Source organism: Ovis canadensis, chromosome 3 (assembly GCF_042477335.2).
Source record: "Ovis canadensis isolate MfBH-ARS-UI-01 breed Bighorn chromosome 3, ARS-UI_OviCan_v2, whole genome shotgun sequence".
NCBI lineage: Eukaryota > Metazoa > Chordata > Mammalia > Artiodactyla > Bovidae > Ovis > Ovis canadensis.
In genome coordinates, this window is record NC_091247.1 from 155,865,870 (window position 1) to 155,883,378 (window position 17,509).

The 17,509-nt window shown below is 39.4% G+C and overlaps 1 protein-coding gene across 3 annotated transcripts in view; it reads right to left on the reverse strand.

The window, feature by feature from the left end:
* The window catches only part of FRS2 (fibroblast growth factor receptor substrate 2), a 110,656-nt gene that overhangs the window by 25,451 nt on the left and 67,696 nt on the right, over window positions 1-17,509 (reverse strand). The gene's annotated exons all lie outside the window — the stretch shown is intronic.

Here is a 17,509-nt window from a genome sequence, read left to right on the forward strand (position 1 = left end):
GTCTGGCCTCCATAGTTTCTGATGAGCTACCTGCTACTAATCTTATTGAGAATCCCTTGTAGTATGTGACAATTGTCTTCTTCCCACTGTTTTCAAGATTTCTGGCCTTTGTCTTTTGGAAGGTTGATTATAATGTGTCTTGTTCTATGTCTCTTTGACTTAATCTTTCTTGGAGTGAAATGAGCTCCTTGGATGTTTATGTTCATGTCTTTTATCAACTTTGGGAAGTTTTCAATCATTATTTCTTCAAATGTTCTCTCTGCTCCTTTCTTTTTAGGACTTCCACAGAATGTACATTGGTCTGTCTGACAGTGTCCCATAGGTCCCTCAGGCTGTTTGGTTTTTTCTAATGTTTTCCTTGGGAATCTTAAATCTTTGTTCAGCCTTTCTCAAGTCTGCCTTTGAATTCTTTTACTAAAGTTTCCATTTTAGTTACTGTACTTTTCAGCTCCAGAATTTCATGATGTTGCAAATGGTATTGTTTCATTCCTTTTATGGCTAACAGTATTCCACTGTATATATACACACGACATCTTCTTTATCCATTCATCTGTCAATGGATATTTAGGCTGCTTCCACATCTTGGTTATAGTAAACAGTGCTGCTATGAACATTGAGGTGCATGTATCCTTTTGATGTAGTTTTCTCTGGATACATGCCCGGGAATGGGACTGTTAGATCTTTTAAGGGTGCCACTCCTTTAAATTTTCTGGATATCACTTTAGGAGGGAGGGGGAGGGGCTTGCAACAATGAGGTATGTGCAACAACAGTAGATGCTCACCTTTGTCTACACCTCTGTGACTAGAAGCAACAATCTCTGACCTAATTACAGATTGCTGATATTTGGAGAAGAAGGTACTTTTTGCCTACTCTGTCTCTGAAAGCTGTATGAAAAGCTGCACAAAGGCGGCAAAAGAGGATGGCTACAATTTTACATCTGAGCCATTTCCTGGCAGCCTTCAATAGTTCCATAGTTCCAAAACAGTTGCATCAGATTCTCCTATCTAGGTGGGGAGACAGATTCCTGATGCTTCCTACTCTAGCTTCCCAGAATCCTCCCTAGGGCTCTTCTCGGGGACCAATATTACTTAGCTTCAGTGTTTTAAATTACTTTACTAGCAGTGCCAAATATTGTGACTTTTTTGCTCGCTTTGTAATGCTTTTCAGTGCAAATGCACAGCATATCAGGAATTAAATGACTTTATGCGCCTCATATAAAAGGATGTGCTGTGCTGTGCACTGTGCAAAGTTGCTTCAGTTGTGTCCAACCCTCCCCAACCCTATGGACTACTGTAGCCCGCCAGGCTCCTTTGTCTGTTGAATTCTCCAGGCAAGAATACTAGAGTGGTTGCCATGCCCTCCTCCAGGGGATCTTCCCGACTCAGGGAATGAACCCATGTCTCTTACGTCTCCTGCACTGGCAGGCGGGTTCTTTACAAAGGGCGCCACCTGGGAAGCGCCCTATAAAAAAAATACATTCTGAGTTCCAAACAAGTGATATAACACAGCACTCCTGGAATGAACACACTGAGTAGACAGAGGGTATCTTGCCTTTGACTTTGGAACGTGGATGCCACAGATATCTTCTTTGGTTTCTTCTGACTAGCAGAAGGCTTAGAACTGAAAGGTGATTGGGAGGTAGTAAGTAGCTTAGCTACTAAACAGAGCTATAATCTTGTAACATGGATGTTTTTCTATAGAATAGTTCTATATGTGTTTACACACACACACACATATACTCAAGGGGAATACAATGATGTTACCAGAAAAATTATCAAAGAGCTAAAAGTTACACTAAATACACTCCACTAACATGCTTTTTAAATAAACTGGTTTTAAAGCCCCTACTTTATACCTCACCTAGAGCCAGACATCCTGGAATGTGAAGTCAAGGGGGCCTTTGAAAGCATCAGTACGAACAAAGCTAGTGGAAGTGATGGAATTCCAGTTGAGCTATTTCAAATCCTGAAACATGATGCTGTGAAAGTTCTGCACTCAATATGCCAGCAAATTTGGACAACTCAGCAGTGGCAACGGGACTGGAAAAGGTCAGTTTTCATTCCAATTCCAAAGAAAGGCAGTGCCAAAGAATGCTCAAACTACCGCACAATTGCACTCATCTCACGTGCTAGTAAAGTAATGCTCAAAATTCTCCAAGCCAGGCTTCAGCAATACATGAACCGTGAACTTCCACATGTTCAAGCTGGTTTTAGAAAAGGCAGAGGAACCAGAGATCAAATTGCCAAAACCCACTGGATCATGGAAAAAGCAAGAGAGTTCCAGAAAAACATCTATTTCTGCTTTATTGACTATGCCAAAGCCTTTGACTGTGTGGATCACAACAAACTGTGTAAAATTCTGAAAGAGATGGGAATACCAGACCACCTGACCTGCCTCTTGAGAAACCTGTATGCAGGTCAGGAAGCAACAGTTAGAACTGGACATGGAACAACGGACTGGTTCCAAATAGGAAAAGGAGTACGTCGAGGCTGTATATTGTCACCCTGCTTATTTAACTTATATGCAGAGTACATCATGAGAAACACTGGGCTGGAAGAAGCACAAGCTGGAATCAAGATTGCCGGGAGAAATATCAATAACCTGAGATATGCAGATGACACCACCCTTATGGCAGAAAGTGAAGAGGAACTAAAAAGCCTGATGAAAGTGAAAGAGGAGAGTGAAAAAGCTGGCCTAAAGCTCACCATTCAAAACCTAAGATCATGGCATCTGGTCCCATTCAGTTCAATTCAGTCACTCAGTCATGTCCAACTCTTTGTGACCCCATGAATGGCAGCACACCAGGCTTCCCTGTCCATCACCAACTCCCGGAGTTCACCCAAACTCACATCCATTGAGTTGGTGATGCCATCCAGCCATCTCATCCTCTGTCGTCCCCTTCTCCTCCTGCCCCCAATCCCTCCCAGCATCAGAGTCTTTTCCAATGAGTCAATTCTTTGCATGAAGTGGCCAAAGTACTGGGAGTTTCAGCTTTAGCATCAGTCCTTCCAAAGAACATCCAGGACTGATCTCCTTTAGAATGGACTCATTACTCCATGGCAAATATATTAGGAAACAGTGGAAACAGTATCAGACTATTTTTTGGGTCTCCAAAATCACTGCAGATGGTGATTGCAGCCATGAAATTAAAAGACGCTTACTCCTTGGAAGGAAAGTTATGACCAACCTAGATAGCATATTGAAAAGCAGAGACATTACTTTGCCAACAAAGGTCCATCTAGTCAAGGCTCTGGTTTTTCCAGTGGTCATGTATGGATGTGAGAGTTGGACTGTGAAGAAGGCTGAGCACCGAAGAATTGATGCTTTTGAACTGTGGTGTTGGAGAAGACTCTTGAGAGTCCCTTGGACTGCAAGGAGATCCAACCAATCCATTCTGAAGGAGATCAGCCCTGGGATTTCTTTGGAAGGAATGATGCTAAAGCTGAAACTCCAATACTTTGGCCACCTCATGCGAAGAGTTGACTCATTGGAAAAGATTCTGATGCTGGGAGGGATTGGGGGCAGGAGGAGAAGGGGACAACAGAGGATGAGATGGCTGGATGGCATCACCGACTCGATGGACACGAGTTTGGGTGAATTCCGGGAGTTGGTGATGGACAGGGAGGCCTGTTGCGCTGCGATTCATGGGGTCGCAAAGAGTCGGACACGACTGAGCGACTGAACCGACTGACTGACTGACTGACTTTATACCAGACATAGATTCACTTGGATTATCTCACTCCATAGGACCACCCTGTGAGGTAGGTACTGCCATTATTTCTGTGAAGCAAATAAGGAAACCATGGCTTGAAGAGGCTAGGTGGCTTTGCCAAGGTTAACAACTGATAAGAGGAAAGGCCAGAATTGAAGCCAGATCTAACTACAAAGTCCAGGTTCTAATTAATATATGTAAATAGCTTAAAATAGAGCTCAGCATATAGTAAGCATGTAGTAAATGATAGCTTCTGAAATAATAATAATAATTTATTATAACACAATATTGTATGCCTTTGGCACTCAGTCAAAATTTCTATGCCTAAAATTTCTTATTCATAAGATTAGGACACCTATTTCACAAAGTTATTTTGAAAACCAAATAAATTCTGGCTATAAAGACATTAGAAAAATATACAGTGCTTAAAAAGACAGTCATTATTACATCACCACTACATGTAAAATCCTGTCTCATATCACAAAGGAGCCTTTTGCACTGTAGACACAAAAGCCCAGAATTTAAGCACCATCCTTGTAACAGAAGTTACAGTAATAACTAGTAAAGCTGTCTTAAATGATTTCAATATAAATTCTTGCAGAATGACAGGGAAAGAGAACACTGAACTCTATTCATTAGCATGATTATACATTTGTTGCTCAGCAAGATATATTTGCTCTTTAGGTTCACTAGCATGGAGGGTGAACTTGGCTTTTACTGCAGTAGTTATGTTCAAGTACAGCCATGACAGAATATCTATAGTTGGAAGCATAACAATATAACCGTATTTTGGGCACAGCTAACTGTCTTACTTATTGATAATTACATTAAGACAATCAGAACAGCATTAAAAAACCGTATTCTTTGTGTCGGTGGTCTGGTTGACTGTTTTTAAACTACTGGGTAGGTCTTTTATTTGCTATCATTTTTATTTCTTTTAATATCTACTTACTTATTCGGCTGTGCTGGGTCTTAGCTGCAGTGTGTGGGATCTTTTACTTGTCACAGGTGGGTTCTAGTTGAACCTGGGCCCCCTGCATTTGGGAGCATGAAGACTTTGCCACTGGACCACCAGGGAAGTCCCTCTTTTTTTCTGTACTGATATACCTTAGTTTTCTGTTTATTCTTAACATTGTTAAGGATTTTTTTAAAAATTTACATTAATAAAGAGAAATTTTAAAAAAAAGTTAAGGAAGGAGATTCTCAGTACATTCTGCTAGTCACTAAACCAGAGCCATTCTGTAAAAAGTAAGGATACATCCAACACAGTTTCCTTGGTTAGCTGAAATTTTAAAATATACATGTATACAGTAAAACAAAAAAGTTCTCAAGTATTTTTAAGCATCTATACATGAATATGGTTGTATCTGCATAACTCTAAATTTTCTTCAGGTTTTTTATTCTACTAAGGGAAATGCTGGTGAACCATTCCCTTTTCTAACTCTCAAAAAAGTCAATTACATTACTTAAAAATCACTTCAATATCTAGTACTTTATTTTCTAGAAACTCCTATGTTTAATCTAAATTCCTTATATTGCAACTTAAATCAGATTCCTCTCATTTCAGTCTTCTCTGTACGAGACAAGTAAAACCAGGACTGTCAAAAAAGATGAAGTACATGCCTATACATATTTGAACAGCCAGAGACTGATTTTACTAAGGATAAATCTAAAATATTAATAAAGAAACATTTATTTCTTATTTTAGACATAGTTTTTTTAATTAAGGTAACAAGAAGTTACTTAGTAAATAAAAATGATTGTAAACAGCTATCAATAAAAATGAGTTCACTTTTCCATCTATACAATAAAGTATCAAACAAGTATTTTCTGAGCACCAATTCTCTTTGCCAGGCACCGAGTTAAATGTTAAGGAAATAAAGATGATATACGTATTCCCTGATTCTAAGAAATATACTCTTTAGTTAGGGAGGCAGACAAGGAAAGGAATACAGGGCAGAGTTACAGATCCATGCAACCGTGCCATGTGAACATTTAACTCAGAGCAGAAGGAAAGGCAGAAGTGATCATGGAGCCACTAAGTCAAGTCCCAGAAGAGAGATAGGAGTTTGCTAGGGCAAGGGCAATCCAAATTAAGAAGAGTGCATACTATTAAGTTAGTAAAAAGTAACTGCAGTTTTGCATTGCTGAAATTTGCCAGTTGCTATTAGAATACATTTTTAAATAAATGTGGTTATAGTACACATTATTCTAACGTGCATTTCTCACTTTATGTTTTGTTGTTAGTGACTTATCACATGCTATGTATTTTAGACTATGGAAATGATGTTAAACGAAAAGCAAATTTGAGAGATTTTGTTATTTGAGTTCAAAATGGGTTGTAAAGCACTGTGAACAACTTGCAACATCAACAATGCATTTGGCTCAGGAACTGCTAACAAACATGCAGTGCAGTGGTGGTTCAAGAAGTTTTGTAAAGGAAACAAGCACAGTGGCTGGCCATCAGAAGTTGATAACGACCAATTGAGAGCCATCATCAAAGCTGATCCTCCTACAACTAAACGAGAAGCTACTGAAGAACTGAATGTTGACCGTTCTATGGTCATTTGGCATTTGGAGCAAACTGGAAAGGTAAAAAAGCCCAGTAAGTGAGTGCCTCGTGAGCTCACTGGAAATCAAAAAATAATAATAATAATTGTCATTTAGAAGTAAAAACTGCAATGCCTGCAGCCGGCATTGGTCGGCTGAAAGGGCCCAATTCTTCACGACAACACCCAATTGCACATTGCACAACCAGCACTTCAAAAGTTGAACAAATTGGGCTTCCAAGTTTTGCCTCATCTACCATATTCACCTGACCTTTCCTGCCAATGGACAACCGTTTCTTTAAGCATCTCAACAACTTTTGCAGGGAAAATGCTTCCACAATAAGCGGGATGCAGAAAATGTTTTCCAAGAGTTTGCCGAATCCCAAAACACAGATTTTTACACTACAGGAATAAATAAACTTATTTCTCATTGACAAAAATGTGTTGACTGTAATTGTTCCTATTTTAATTAATAAAGATGTGTTTGAGTCTAGTTATAATGATTTAAAATTCATGGTCCGAAACCGCAATTACGTTTGCACCAACCTAAAAGAACAGGACAGCCTCCAAAAGCAAATAGCTCCTTTTAGTTGGAATGTAGGGTATGCATGGGAAATAATAGGAGACAGGACGGTGGGCTCATGCCATTTCATGAAGTGCCAGTTTGTACTGCTGAGGACAATTCACATTTTCCCTTACAATCTTAAACTGTAAATTCTACCAAAATAATTTCCTATAGAAGAATAAAGTCTAGAATAAATACAATGAGAATATCTAATTCCTAAGAATAAAATTAATGGTGTGCTACTAAATTGCCTTAGGTCTAGCCAGAAAGTCACAGCATCTGTCTTTAAACATAAACATACTTCCAACAGTATCCAGACCTGCAGTGACTGTCACTGTAAGATCATGACCTGAACATCAGATTCTCCCCATTTCATTTCTGGAAAATGTTACCCACTTTAACACACTGAATTTGACAAAATCACTTTCAATCATGCATTTGGATTTAGGATAGAAATCCAAGAATCTGTATGTGTATCTTTATCTACCATCCATATTACCGTCAGTCAAGAATTGTGTGTATGTCTGTGTGTTTAGCAAATACTGAGAAAAAAGTACTAAAATGGCTTATGATACAAAACACAACCTCTATCTTTAATAATACCAGTCATAATTCAATCCTAGAATCATCTATAATCTTGGAACATACTTAAACTCAAAAACACTGGTGATGAAATTTACACAATTAAATCTAGGTGCCCATAATCTCTGCCCCAAGATATAGAAACACGCCTACAGATGTGCAAACCCAGTACATGAGTCACACTCTGCCTTAGCTAATCCAATACTGTAATCAGTTCCAATGGCAACAATCCCAGCACCTTGAATCACAGGAAAATTAATATCAGCCTCAGGAACTCCCAAAGAAAGTCTTAGTTTAAGTCTTCTGTTGTAGTATAAAAATATGTACCAGAAAATCAAACACTGTTCTCCAGCAACATCAAGGGGAACAAATCTGTTCAACAGATCACGTAGCTCTCTACACTAAAAATTCACAGACTGTGCAACAGAAAGAAGATATACGATTGAAAGGTAGCAGCAAAAAGAGTATAGGCGTTCTCCAGAAAGTATTTCTCATAACTCTGAAAAATGGGATGATTATGTATATCGGATCTCACAGAGACAGTACATTCAATTTTCTGTATTTATAACAGAATACCGTGTGGGTGTTCTTCAAATCAGTGATTATTTCTACATATCAATTTGCACAACTCTGTCAAATTAAACCAATGACTGCTTGATCCTTATAATAAACCTCTAGTTTATAAATTTATTAGTAGATACTACCCCCTAGCAGGGACTGAATGCTATATAATAAATATTTAACTTAGGAAATTTTACTAAACTGACCAACAATAAGAGGTAAAGTTCAAATATGAACTTTATAATCTTTTCCCTACTATGACAGAACTAATAGTTCTTTAAAAGCATTTGGCTTTATGGCTTGTTCTTTAAAACAACAAAACACTAAACACAAACCACTCGTACTTCAATTTCATGTTAAAGAAATATATAAATTATTCACTATCAATCCAATCTGGTGGCTCAGACGGTAAAGAATGTGTCTGCAATGTGAGAGACCTGGGTTCGACCCCTGGCTTGGGAAGATCCCCTGGAGAAGGGAACGTATACCCACTCCAGTATTCTGACCTGGACAATTCCATGGGCTGTACCTGCATAGTCCATGTGGTAACAAAGAGTCAGACACGACTGAGTGACTTTCACTTTCACAAGTATCAACATAACAATACAAGACATACATGAAAATCTATAGGAATCTTCACTTTTTATATAACGTCCTTTCAGTTCAGTTCAGTCACTGTCATGTCAGACTCTGCGACCCCACGAATCGCAGGATGACAGGCCTCCCTGTCCATCACCTACTCCTGGAGTTCACCCAAACTTGATGATGTTATCCAGCCATCTCATCCTCTGTCGTCCCCTTCTCCTCCTGCACTCAATCCCTCCCAGCAAAAGGGTCTTTCCAATGAGTCAACTCTTTGCATGAGGTGGCCAAACTATTGGAGTTTCAGCTTCAGCATCAGTACTTCCAATGAACACCCAGGACTGATCTCTTTTAGGATGGACTGGTTGGATCTCCCTGCAGTCCAAGGGACTCTCAACAGTCTTCTCCAGCACCACAATTCAAAAGCATCAATTCTTCGGCGTTCAGCTTTCTTCACAGTCCAACTCTCACATCCATACATGACGACTGGAAAACCCATAGCCTTGACTAGATGGACCTTTGCTGGGAAAGAAATGTCTCTGCTTTTGAATATGCTATCCAGGTTGGTCATAACTTTTCTTCCAAGGAGTAAGTGTCTTTTAATTTCATGTCTGCAATCATCATCTGCAGTGATTTTGCAGCCCCCAAAAAATGAAGTAGGACACTGTTTCCACTGTTTCCCCATCTATTTCCCATGAAGTGATGGGACCAGATGCCGTGATCTTAGTTTTCTGAACATTGAGTTTTAAGCCAACTTTTTCACTCTCCTCTTTCACTTTCATCAAGAAGCTTTTTAGTTCCTCTTCACTTTCTGCCATAAGCGTGGTGTCATCTGCATATCTGAGGTTATTGATGTTTCTCCTGCCAATCTTGACTCCAGCTTGTGCTTCTTCCAGCCCAGTGTTTCTCATGATGTACTCTGCATATAAGTTAAATAAGCAGGGTGACAATATACAGCCTCGACGTACTCCTTTTCCTATTTGGAACCAGTCTGTTGTTCCATGTCCAGTTCTAACTGTTGCTTCCTGACCTGCATACAGGTTTCTCAAGAGGCAGGTCAGGTGGTCTGGTATTCCCATCTCTTTCAGAATTTTACACAGTTTGTTGTGATCCACACAGTCAAAGGCTTTGGAATAGTCAATAAAGCAGAAATAGATGTTTTTCTGGAACTCTCTTGCTTTTTCCATGATCCAGTGGATGTTGGCAATTTGATCTCTGGTTCCTCTGCCTTTTCTGAAACCAGCTTGAACATGTGGAAGTTCACGGTTCATGTATTGCTGAAGCCTGGCTTGGAGAATTTTGAGCATTACTTTACTAGCATGTGAGATGAGTGCAATTGTGCAGTGGTTTGAGCATTCTTGGCACTGCCTTTCTTTGGGATTCGAATTAAAACTGATCTTTTCCAGTCCTGTGGCCACTGCTGAGTTTTCCAAATTTACTGGCATATTGAATGCAGTACATTCAGAGCATCATCTTTCAGGATTTGAAATAGCTCCACTGGAACTCCATCACCTCCACTAGCTTTGTTTGTAGTGATGCTTCCTAAGGCCCACCTGACTTCACATTCCAGGATGTCTGGCTCTAGGTGAGTGATCACACCATTGTGATTATCTGGGGCATGAAGATCTTTTTTGTACAGTTCTTCTGTGTATTCTTGACACCTCTTCTTAATATCTTCTGCTTCTGTTAGGTCCAGACCATTTCTGTCCTTTATCGAGCCCATCTTTACATGAAATGTTCCCTTGGTATCTCTAATTTTCTTGAAGAGATCTCTAGTCTTTCCCATCCTGTTGTTTTCCTATATTTCTTTGCATTGATCGCTGACAAAGGCTTTCTTATCTCTCCTTGTATTCTTTGGAACTCTGCATTCAGATGCTTATATCTTTCCTTTTCTCCTTTGCTTTTTGCTTCTCTTCTTTTTGCAGCTATTTGTAAGGCCTCCCCAGACACCCATTTTGCTTTTTTGCATTTCTTTTCCATGGGAATGGTCTTGATCCCTGTCTCCTGTACAATGTCACAAACCTCCATCCATAGTTCATCAGGTACTCTATGAGATCTAGTCCCTTAAATCTATTTCTCACTTCCACTGCATAATCATAAGGGATATGACTTAGGTCATACCAGAATGGTCTAGTGGATTTCCCTACTTTCTTCAATTTAAGTCTGAATTTGGCAATGAGTTCATGATCTGAGCCACAGTCAGCTCCCGGTCTTGTTTTTGCTGGCTGTATAGAGCTTCTCCATCTTTGGCTGCAAAGAATATAATCAACCTGATTTCGCTGTTGACCATTTGGTGATGTCCATGTCTTGTGTTGTTGGAAGAGGGTGTTTGCTATGACCAGTGCATTCTCTTGGCAAAACTCTATTAGCCTTTGCCCTGCTTTATTCTGTATTCCAAGGCCAAATTTGCCTGTTACTCCAGGTGTTTCTTGACTTCCTACTTTTGCATTCCAGTCCCCTATAATAAAAAGGACATCTTTTGGGGGTGTTAGCTCTAAAAGGTCTTGTAGGTCTTCATAGAACCATTCAACTTCAGCTTCTTCAGCATTACTGGTTGGGGCATAGACTTGGATCACTGTGATACTGAACAATTTGCCTTGGAAACGAACAGAGATCATTCTGTTGTTTTTGAGACTGAATCCAAGTACTGCATTTCGGACTCTTTTGTTGACCATGATGGCTACTCCACTTCTTCTAAGGGATTTCTGCCCACAGTAGTAGATATAATGGTCATCTGAGTTAAATTCACTCATTCCAGTACATTTTAGTTCGCTGATTCCTAAAATGTCGACGTTCACTCTTGCCATCTCCTGTTTGCCCACTTCCAATTTGCCTTGATTCATGGACCTAACATTCCAGGTTCCTATGCAATATTTCTCTTTACAGCATTGGACCTTGCTTCTGTCATCAGTCACATCCACAACTGGGTACTGTTTTTGCTTTGGTTCCATCCCTTCATTCTTTCTGGAGTTTTTCTCCACTGATTTCCTGTAGCATAATGGGCACCTAACAACCTGGGGAGTTCCTCTTTCAGTATCCTATCATTTTGCCTTTTCATACTGTTCATGGGATTCTCAAGGCAAGAATACTGAAGTGGTTGCCATTCCCTTCTCCAATGGACACATTCTTCAGACCTCTCCCCCATGACCCATCTGTCTTGGGTGGCCCCACAGGGCATGGCTTAGTTTTAGTTTCATTGAGTTAGACAAGACTGTGGTCCGTGTGATCAGATTTGCTACGATGGCTGTGACACACCGTGCAGAAGCACGGGCGAGAGGAGCTACCCCAAGCCCAAGGTGAGGGGCGGCAATGGAGAGTGCCAGGCTGCAACTGTGCAGGAGTGGCCGAGAGGAGCTACCCCATGCCCGAGGTCAGGAGGGGCGACCTCGTATAGGTAAGGAGCAGTGGCTGTGCTTTGCTTGAGCAGCCATGAAGAGAAACACCATGTCCAAGGTAAGAGAAATCCAAAGGAGACAGTAGGTGTTGCAAGAGGGCATCAGAGGGCAGACACACTGAAAACATAATATGCTTTCAGTTCAGTTCAGTTCAGTTGCTCAGTCAGGTCTGACTCTTTGCAACTCCAAGAATCGCAGCACGCCAGGCCTCCCTGTCCATCATCAACTCCTGGAGTTCACTCAGACTCATGTCCATAGAGTTGGTGACACCATCCAGCCATCTCATCCTCTGTCGTCCCCTTCTCCTCCTGCCCCCAATCCCTCCCAGCATCAGAGTCTTTTCCAATGAGTCAACTCTTCGCATGAGGTGGCCAAAGTACTGGAGTTTCAGCTTTAGCATCATTCCTTCCAAAGAAATCCCCGGGCTGATCTCCTTCAGAATGGACTGGCTGGATCTCCCTGCAATCCAAGGGACTCTCAGGAGTCTTCTCCAACACCACAGTTCGAAAGCATCAATTCTTCAGCACTCAGCCTTCTTCACAGTCCAACTCTCACATAATACATGACCACAGGAAATACCATAGCCTTGACTAGACGGACCTTAGTGGGCAAAGTAATGTCTCTGCTTTTGAATATGCTATCTAGGTTGGTCATATGCTTTACCTAGAACTAAATAAATATTAATGAAGAATAACAGAAAAGTAAAAAAAAAAGACAGTTTTCAAAACTGAATACACAGGTATGTAAGAGGAATATACCATAAACCTGTATTTTCAAACCCAGGTGGTTATCATACTAGTTACTAGACTTATTAAAAATCTAAATATTGATTGCATGTATGTAAAGCATACACACATATTCAATTTGCTCAAAATATACTGAACCAAATGCCAAGCAACTGTAAAAAAAAAAAAAAAAAGCCTCAAAACAAACTGCTTCATAAATAGGTCACTCATGACTTTCTGTGTCTGTCTCAGTCCAAACAAATTATCTAAAGAAATAGGCTTGATAATTCATTTTATACTTTTTTTTAACTTTTATTTATTTTTTTATTTTAAATTTTTATTTTTACTTATTTTACTTTACAATACTGTATTGGTTTTGGCATACATTGACATGAATCCACCACGGGTGTACATGAGCTCCCAAACATGAACCCCCCTCCCACCTCCCACCCCACATCATCCCTCTGGATCATCCCCGTGCACCACCCCAAGCAATATCTTCAAAAATAAAAAAGAAAATCTTTCTTTTAAAATGCAATATGGTGTTCTGGACTGAATCTTGGAACAGAGAAGGACATTAGTAGAAAACTGGAAAAATCCAAATAAAGTCTGTAGTTTATAGTTTTATACCAGTGTTAATTCCTTAGTTTTGACAAGTATACCTAAGTTATATAAGATTAACATTAGGGAAAACTGAGTAAAAGATATATGAGAATCACTGTACTATCTTTGCAACTTTTTTGTGATTCTAAAATTGTTCTAAAAAAAAATAAAAAAGCTGTATTTTAAAAATCACCTTGCACACCCAGTAATAAGTTTGAGAGTATTCACATTTTAAAAAACAACACTTACACTTACTTTTCTCTCCATCACCCCTAAACAAAATACATAAACCCAGGGGGAAAAAGACCAGACTAAAGACATTAAAATGTTAACACTGGCTCACTCAGTAGTAAGATGAAAAGCATTTTTCTCTTCATATTTTCTATAGTATGTGACCTGCTTTTATAATTAACAATAAATAGTTAACTAAAAAATATATAAACCAATACCTTATTAAAGGCTCCTTCAGAAAGAAAAGCTACAAATGTCTAAGCAGAGCCCAAAGGCAGAAGATATACCAAACAGGTCAGGGCAGAGTGTGAATAAACAGTGGCAAGAAAGATTGCCAGGAGAATCTAAGTAGGCAATACCTAATTAGTAAATGCTGGAAACCTGCCAATCCACAGAGCTTAACATCTACTCTTAGGCCAAAGGTGCTCACAGTAAGCAATGTTATGCTCAGAATTCATGTCTCAGGGGAGTGTCACAAAAGAACCCCTAATACCAGGAATTTATAGGATACATACCCTGGATTTATTCCAAACAAAAATGCAGTTGGACATGCACAACTTCCCAGTGAGAACTTCTAGAAATACTTCAGGATGACAGTGTGTCCTCTATATTTTTCTACTTATTCTTTCCTAAGACCTTCCAACAATCTATGACCAGTCTTTAGCCCAAAGATCTAAAAATGGTACTCTGACGCTATTCAGCAACATGGACAGAGACCATCAGGATAGCAGAATCAAATCCTATTTTGGAAGTCTGAGAGGCGAGTATCACAAAAATTTTCAGTATCTTCAGAGTAAAATATATTCTGACAATCTCATTCAGCCATAAGAGGGGAAATTTTAATCAACAACAAATGTTTAAATGTTTAAACAACAATCAAAATAAAATACATCTGTCCCTTAAAGGGAAGTGCCAGTGGAATCAAATAGACTGAATTTTGATAAAGAATCTCTTTAAAGCTATAATCGGGGCAATTTGTGTGTCAGGCTTTCTGTCTAGGTTTGGGGTTGTTTTTTAAAAACAGATTTTAATTCTTTATTTATGGGCACCTTCACTCTCAGTTGATAGTTAGCATGTCCTAGAGCTGTCACTTAATAAACACGTATACACATTTCTTTGTTAAGTTTATTCTTTCAAATCCTAGACTCTGTAATCAGACACCCGTGCCTATTAGGAACAGGTGCAAAAAAAGGCCCTCTACACAGAGACCACACATTTTATGTTCAAGAACATAGTCATCACTTCACAAGCTTCTTAATGGCAATTCTAAGCATCAGAAGACTCTTCTGCTTACATTCCAATTCTTGGTCATGTTTAAGAGGTTACCAAAAAAGTGATCTTCAGGAATGGTGACTGCAAATATTATCACTGTTATTACTTCTAATACCAACAAAGATATATACCATTTTCATCAAAACCGAGACACAACTGATTTTAAGACTGCTATTTTGTATCCCACCAAGAAACAGAAGGTGTCAAACTACAGCATGCCACTGGTTATAAGATACACCCAAATTTCAGTGAATAAAACTGGAAAATGTCCCTTGGAATCAATGAAATACCACACAATCAATGAAGACTATCAACTAACACTAATGAAAGGATGTTTAAAATATCTTTTTCTTTATGCTTTCCTATAAACCAGACATAATTAAAATCAAGTAACAGAATTTTGGGGGCTTCCAAGATGGCGCTAGTGGTAAAGAACCTGGCTGCCAATGCAGGAGACGTAAGAGATGCGGCTCAATCCCTGGGACAGGAAGATTTCTGGAGGAGGGCATGGCAACCCACTCCAGTATTCTTGCCTAGAGAATCCCATTGACAGAGGAGCCTGGTGGGCTACAGTCCATGTGGTTGTAAAGAATGGAACATGACTGAAGCAATTTAGAATACACAACAGGATTTCAGTGTCCAACACCCAATATTCTTTTGAGCCATGATAACATTTGTCCAGAGAACAATCTTGTATTGCAGACTGTTGGTAACTATCTTTTCCATCTTCAAATGGGAAACTTAAGGGGAAAAAAAAAATCAATCAAGATTTTTGAAAGACAAATTTAGAATTTTTAGTATCCCTGTCTACAACTTTAACAAAGACAATATGCACTCTCTCCCTATAGGTTTGGTGGAGTTTTTTGCTTCAGATTTATCTTGATCTTAAACTCAGAATATCAATCATCTGTGATAAAGAGAATTCTGAAGAGGTGTATTCGAAACTATAGCTAAGGTCACTGGGGCTATTCCCTCTGAGCACAACTTACGATAAAACAGAATTTGAAAGCAATGGCTAGAACAACTCCTTTCTTTTTTAAAAAAGACAAATGAGGAGAAACAAATCTCTATGGAAAACAGTCAGAATTTCTAAGATGTTTTCCTCTGTCACAGTTTCAAAATGCTTGTTCACTAGTACTGGCTGAAGTTATCTACCTTAAATTCTCTTAAACAAAACACTAAGAAACCAAACCCCCACCCCAAGAATATCAGTCTCATAAAATATTCTTGTTAGAGCCTCAAAATTTTTAATTTTCTGCATGCAAATTCCAAATTTGAATTCTCTGAAACTATTAACCCTGCTTAAAAAAAAATAAACTGTTTCTAAGGCAAGAATTTTAATCCTCATATAATGAATAAATGACCCACACCAGGTCTGCTTTCTGAATGTATTTTGAAATACCACATTATAATCTGAAATAATGCTTCATTTCAAGCATCCTAAATTCCTCCAATAGAAGGCAGTATCAATCTATGGTAGTGCTATGATATAGTGCAAATATGAGCCTTAGAATCAGAAAGAGCTGAGTTCTTACTTAACATCTCTGAATCTATGTTTCCCATAGGCAAGTTAAAAACACCACCACTGCCTAACTCATATGATTTTTACAGGTTTAGAGGCTGCTGCAGAAATCTGGAGTCTAAATTAGAGTAGCGAACGATGAAGATGGAGAAAGAAGGAGGGATTAGAGCAATACTCAGAAGTAAGCATCAACAATACTTGCTAACCAACTAGATTGGGAAGAAAAGCAGGAGTCAAGGAGCATACCTACATTTCCACTTAGTTAACATCCATTCAAACAGCTAGAAAACACAGCAATGACACAAGGTTTAGAGAAGCAGATAGCTCAATTTTGAACATATTGTAATGCCTATATATCCAAGTGGAAATGCTCAAAAAACAAACAAATACAAGTACAGAGGCAGAAGAAAGAGCTAAACTGGAGATAAGGATCTAAGAGTCATCAGCTTATGGATGCATGGCAGAGGACAAAATGAGATTGCCCCAGTGAGAAGAAAAGTAAGACTGAGAGAAACTCAGAAACACCAACATTTAAGGAAACTACAGAGAAAGAGAAGCCCACAAAAGAGATTGAACAGGCACTAAGAAGCAGGAAGAAAATCACCAATAATAAGGTATCACAGTGTTAGGGAAGCACAGTGATTGAAACCGCCCACCCTGGCCAGGTACCATAGTAACCATTTGCATGAGTTGTTTTATGACAGGAGATCCTGATAAGGAATACAGAACTAATAAGCCACCACCAACCGGAAGAGTTCGAGAAAGGTCTAAAGGAGACACTGTGTGTCCGTCTACTTCCCAGAATCCCTCTCACTAGCATCCATCTTGGCTGAGCGATGCGTGCGCCACCAGGAAAGACTCTGAATTAGAATGATTGGTCAAAGAGCACTTGGAAACTAATCCCATCATCATAAAACCCGACATTGTGAGCCACGCGGCAGAACAGTTCTCCTGGGTTTCCTTACCCTGCTCTCCACCCGGGTGCCCTTTCCCAATAAAGTCTCTTGCTTTGTCAGCACGTGTGTTTCCTCAGACAATTCATTTCCGAGTGTTAGACAAGAGCCCAGTTTTGGGCTCTTTAAGGGGTCTGCCTTCCTGCAACAACAGGAGCCTAGAGAAGACAATGATTCAAGGTGAGATGGGATATAGGGAACAGTCTAGTATCAATCAGTAAGGTAAGACTGCAGAAACCATATTAAGTTAGTTTGG